The sequence below is a fragment of the Vombatus ursinus genome, unplaced genomic scaffold (genome assembly GCF_900497805.2).
Source record: "Vombatus ursinus unplaced genomic scaffold, bare-nosed wombat genome assembly UNPS02014786.1, whole genome shotgun sequence".
In the NCBI taxonomy this organism is placed as follows: domain Eukaryota; kingdom Metazoa; phylum Chordata; class Mammalia; order Diprotodontia; family Vombatidae; genus Vombatus; species Vombatus ursinus.
Genome location: NW_020954564.1, coordinates 54,097,085 through 54,103,040, shown reverse-complemented (window position 1 = coordinate 54,103,040; position 5,956 = coordinate 54,097,085).

Here is a 5,956-nt window from a genome sequence, read left to right as displayed (position 1 = left end):
ACCATACTGACCCACTTGCTGTTCCTCACATTCAATACTCCATTTCCTATCTCTATGTCTTGGTGCTGGCTGTCCTATGCCAGGAATACACTACCTTCTCATCTGTCTTTTATAATCCCTAGTGTCCTTCAAGACTCAGCTCAATCATCACTTTTCTTCAGGCAACCTTTCCTAGTCTCTACAGTTGTCAGTGCCTTCTCCTCTGTAACAACTATGTGTCTCCTTTTGTTGTGTCTTGTATATACATACATATGTACATATTTATATGTAGTTATGTATTTATATGTATTATATTACATTTTTATATTACATTACAAATTATAATACAATATTGCACATTGTATATGTATTATATGTATATGTATATATGTACATACATATGTGTATGTCTATATATGTATACACACATTTCCTTCATTATGCCCACCATTAGAATGAAAGCTCCTTGATGGCAGGACTCTTCCTGCTTTTTCTTTGTATTTCCAGCACTTAATATAGTGTTTAATATAGTGTCTAATAAATGCTTGATCGATTGATTGAGTCCTGTACTTTAGGAATCTTACTCTGGCAGCTGCGTGGAGGATGGATCGGAGAGGGGAGACACCTGAGGCTTGATTTTCTTGAGCGCCATTCCCACTCCTTGTATAATACCTCAGGTGTTGACATGTTAGAAGTCTAAATGTGGTGGTTCCTCTGTCATTTATTATGAAAATAAAACATTTCTATAGGGATTTTAAATTACTTGGACCTAAAAAGTTGAAGGAAAGACTGAACCATGTGATGCTGGTGCCATCTTCTTCAGCAGGCATGAATGTATGTAATGCTCATCAGTGACCTTTGGCAGTTTTGGTCAATGATGTTACCTGGGTCAGCAGCTGCTTAGATTATGGACATGAGGTAAGAAGTATTGTTTTAACTGATACTGGGCTGCAGGTTCCCTGCTGGCTCCTCCTGCTCTTAGAATTGAGTGCCTCTGTTAGGGTCAGTGATGGGAGGACAGAAGCCCACTGCTGTCTGAGGTCCTGACCTATAAGTAATGTCAGTTCACACATAAATGAGTCTAAATGTAATTTCTTCTGAATGAGGCTTTAAATTTAGAAAGATCAGTTAGACAGAATCTGCCTTTTGCCTTATCAAATTAGTATTGAGTGACAGAGCTGATGTCACTGAGTGCAATAAACCAATCTAGAAAACAGAGCAGAGGAAATGAATGCACCCTGTGGCTTTGTGGGCATATTTTTTGATGTCAGAGGAAAGATTGGGCCTGTATTCTTTCTTGGTAAGAAGACCCTCTCAGAATCACAGAATTGGAAGGGACCCCAGACAGAGACAAAACATTTATTCTAGGAATTGGTATATAAGGCAATTTACTTTCAGGGGTGAATTTCATCAGTATAAATCTCAGTAGGAGACTGAGGGTTGCACTGCTGTGTTCTTACCCACTGGAAAGTAAAAAGAATGAGACTCCTGTGTTCACTGGATCATAGATTCAGGGCTGGAAGGGATTTTAGGGGACATCTAGTTCAACCCCCCGTGTTTTTCAGAGGAGGAAACTGAAGCCCAGAGATGTTAAACACAAGATCACACAGCTAGTAAGTGACACAAATGGGGTTTGAACCCAGGTTCTCTGATTCAAAATCCAATACTTTTTCCCCCTCTTTTACTACATTGTTTTCTAAGGGCCAAGACATAACATCATTTCCTTCACAATAAACATTTTAGCTATCTCCTGTTCCATGCTGTGTATCTTCCCATGCTGTGTACATATTCTGGTATCAAAGTGTTCATCATCTGACTCAAGGCCCATAGCTAAAGGTAGGACCTTCTTGAGAAGAAGCTACAATCTGGCTCAACAAGACTAATGGAGCAGCTGGATAAAAAGTACACTGTAGAGAAATTCAGTTAAATTCAACCAATAATAAGTGTCTGCTGCATGAAAATCTCAGGGCTTAGTGCTTGAGATACAAAAATTAATAGGAGCCAAGACCTGTTCTCAAGGAACTTAGAAGAAGTGGCATCTAAATTGGATCTTGAAGGAAGAGAGGGACATCAACTGATGGAGATGGGGTAGTGGTGGTGACAGGTAGTCTATTTCAGTCGTGGAGGACAGACATTACCAGCATAGGCAAGTAGACAGGGGAGGGCAGGACATGAATGAAGATAAAGAATAGTTTGGTTTTCTTGGAATGCCAGTCAGTCAACAAACATTTATGAAACCCTTACTATGTGCCCTTTGATGGTGGACCCTGAGGCACTGTGCTAGGGGATGGGGTTGCAAAGAAAGGTAAAAAACAGTCTTCTTTCAAGGACTATATTTTCTAATGAGAGAAACAATGTGTAAATAACTAGGTGCACAGAGATGATATTCAGAGTAGGTGAGGGTAAGCTGAAAGGGGAAGGCATTAGTATCTAGAGGACCTGGGAAAAGGTCTTCAGAAGGTTAGCTTTGAGCTGAGCTTTGAAGGAAGTCAGGGAAGCCAGAAGGCTGAGGTGTGGGGGCAGACTCAGGCATGGTAGTGACAGACGGTGCAAAGACCTATACTACAGAGAAGGGAAATGGAGTGTCGTGTGTGAAGAACAGCAAGTACACCAGTGTGGTTGGACTGTAGAGTGTCAAAAGACTGGAAAGGTAGGGAGGTACCACCTTATAAAGAACTTTAAATGCTAAAACAGAGGATAATGAAACACTGGAGTCTACTGAGCAAATCTACTTTAGGAAAAAAAAGAGGCAGATGAGTGGAGAATGGATTAGAGTAGAAAGAAATGAAGCAGAAAAACTGGTTAGAAGACTATTGCAGTAGGTGACAGAAGCCAGAACTAGGGTTGTGTATGAGGGAAGAGAAGGGGATGTATATAAGAGATGGTGTGAAGGTAGAGACAGCAAGATTTGGGGATAGTTTGAATTTATGGGGTTAGTGAGGATAAGGAGTAACACCAAGGATGTAAGCCTAGTAAATAGTAAAGAAGTTCAGAAGTGGGGGGGAGAATTTTGGGGAAAACGTAATGAGTTCTGTTTTGGACATGTTGAGTTTGAGATACCTACAAGGAATCCAGTTTAAGATGTCAGAGGCATTTGCATATGTGTGACTAAGGCTCAGTGGAGAGAATCACCTGCAGAAATCTGAGCTTGTGGGAGTTGATGAGATCATAAAATAAAGTATAAAGAGAAAAGAGAAAGGGGCCCAGGACAGATCCTTAGGTGACACCCATGATTAGTGGGCATGACCTAGATGAAGATCCAGCAAAGGAGACTGAGAAGAAGCAGTGGGACAGATAAGAGAAGACAGCAGTATCATGAAAACCTAGAGAGGGGAGAGGATCCAGAAAGAGACAGTGATCTGCAGTGTCAGATGCTATGGAGAGATGAAGGAGTATCTGTATTGACAAAAGGCCATTGCATTTTGCAATCAAGAGATCAATGGTAATTTTGGAGAGGGTAGTTTCAGTTGAATGATGATGGTGGAAGTCAGACTGCAGAGGGGATTAAGAAGAGAATGAGAGAAAAGGAAGAAGAGACACCATTTGTAGATGCCTTTTTGCAAGATATAGAATGATAACTAGTGGGGATGGTAGGATCAAAGGATGATTTTAAGGATGCAGAGATAGGGATGAGTTTGTAGGCAGTAGGGAAGGAATCAGGAATTAGATACTGACAATAAGAGATAGGGATGATGATGGGGTCAATTTGCTGGAGAAGTTGGGAGGGGATGAGATCAAGATTATACGTAGAGGCATTTGCCTTGGCAAGAAGGGCCCCCTCTTCATTTGAGACCAGAAAGAAAAGACAGTGGAGAAAGATAGTGGAGTAACATGGAGATGAAGGGGATTACAGAAGGGGGAACTTTTTGAAAGGTCTCAATTTTTTTCATTGAAGTATACATAGAGACCCCCCTTTGAGAAAATTAGAGAGGGGATTAGGCTTAAGGAGATATAAGATTTGAAACAGGTGCTGTGGAGAGTGGGTTAATGAATCAATTTGACAGAATTAGAATGTTTATCTAGCCACAACGAGGTCCCAGTTGAAATCAGATAACAAATTTGTTGTGCATCCAATTAGCACAGTTTCTTAATTTCTACCAGCTTTTTTCAACAGCAAGTGAATAGGAGAGGAGGCAGTGAGTGGGAGTAATTCAGGTTAAGGACTTGTCAACGTGTTATTGTCACTAGGACAAGGGAACTAGAGAATTGAAGATGGTGGAGGAGAACATAGAGTTGAGTATGTGAAGGGCAGAAATATTAGGTAAGACTGGAAAGAGAGGTTACAGCTAGATGGTGAAAGGCCTCCAATGGCAGACAAAATACAAGGCAGGGACCCAGACAGAGATACCCTGCTTAGATTAAGTTATAAAGGAAAGAAAAGCACGCCTTTGGGAAGGCTCAGTGATTGTGTCTGCCTATGAGGAGAAGAAGAATATAGGAGAGGCTGTTTTGAGGAGAAGTGAAGAAAGGATGTCCAGTGTGAGCAGACACAAAAGTTCTGGCATTTGTATGGGGAAATGATGGCTTATCAAGGTGTCACACCTTTAGTGTTTAAAGAATAGAACAGAAAATTTCCCAGGTAAATGATACTAGATGGCAGCAGATGAGATAGACGGGTTCCTGCTTGTCCCTGTTGGGCAGCAATATAGAAAACCAATGAGAGGCAACCAGGAGACGGGCAAACAGTGCCTGCTTCTCCTTGGATACTCTGATGGATCTATGATCTCCTCAGGGTGGGCACTCACTCTCATAGTGATGATGGAATCCCAGCCACACCTTCTCATTCCTCCCCTGAGCCTTGTGCTGGGGGCAGTCTACACAGTTTGTTGGAGAGGATTTCCTGCAGATCTCTTCCAGGGATCTCTCTCTTCCCCAGCTGAACCTTTGGATTGAAAGCAAGCCCAGTAAAGGCGAAGGGTCATAGGATCCTAGATCTACAGCTGGCAAGGTCTTTCAAAGCCAATTTAGTCCAGGGATTCTTAATTTTTTTTGAGTCATGGACCCCTTTGGCCGGCAAGGCCTATGGGCCCCTTCTAAGAAGCATTTTTAAAGGCACAAAACAAAAAGCACAGGATTATAAAGGAAACCAATTAAATGGAAAAGACAGCTACCAAACTATTTTAAAAGCAAGGTTATGGGTCCCAGGTTAAGAACCCTTGACCTTTAATCTAGTCATCATCAGAAATGAGACTTTGGGAAATTTTGACTTTTAACTTGCCTCAGGCTGCACTAGAAGTAAATAGGACCAGGAGCTGAATCCAAGTACCCTGACTCCTAAGCCAACCTGATTTCTACTCTACCAACTTGCCTTTTGAGATAAGGAGACACTGATTTTTGAAGGGAGTTTATAGGACCAGATAAGGAGCCCTTGTTGAGGCACGGATTAAGGCAAGTGTCTGTGGGGACAGAAAGGTACCACTTTAGTTTAACATAGAAGAAAAAGAGTGGATTTGGAATTAGAAGACCTGAGTTCTGTCAACCAGACCACACCGGCCTCTAAAACTGTGGATGGCTAGAGCTAAGCAGAGCAGGCTAGAGACAGGAGAGTCAGGAACCAAATTGAAGTTTAATTTCAAAGTGAGAGAAATGTCTTGCAAGCAAGAACACATATGCCGCGGCACTGCCCCTAGAGCGGGGACTCAAGATAGTATGGGGAGATCTCAATGCTCCTACCCATGGCTATGCAGTGAGCTGTATCCCTGACAATGAAGGGTAACAGAAACAAGACAAGTCTGATTTACAGCAGGGCTTCATGACTGGAGCATGGGTACTTGTCGGAGCTTGTCTGAGCTCAGAGAACACCTGGTGCTGGTCAAAGCCATACAATAATTGTGTGATTTTGGCAGAGACTGAGATCATCCAGAGGGTGAATGCAAAGGATTGTTGCCATGCTAAGCTTGGGGCACAGCTTGCTTGCTGGGCCTTAGCTTTGGAAAATAGGGTGTCTCCTAATATCTTGACAATTCTAATCCCAGAT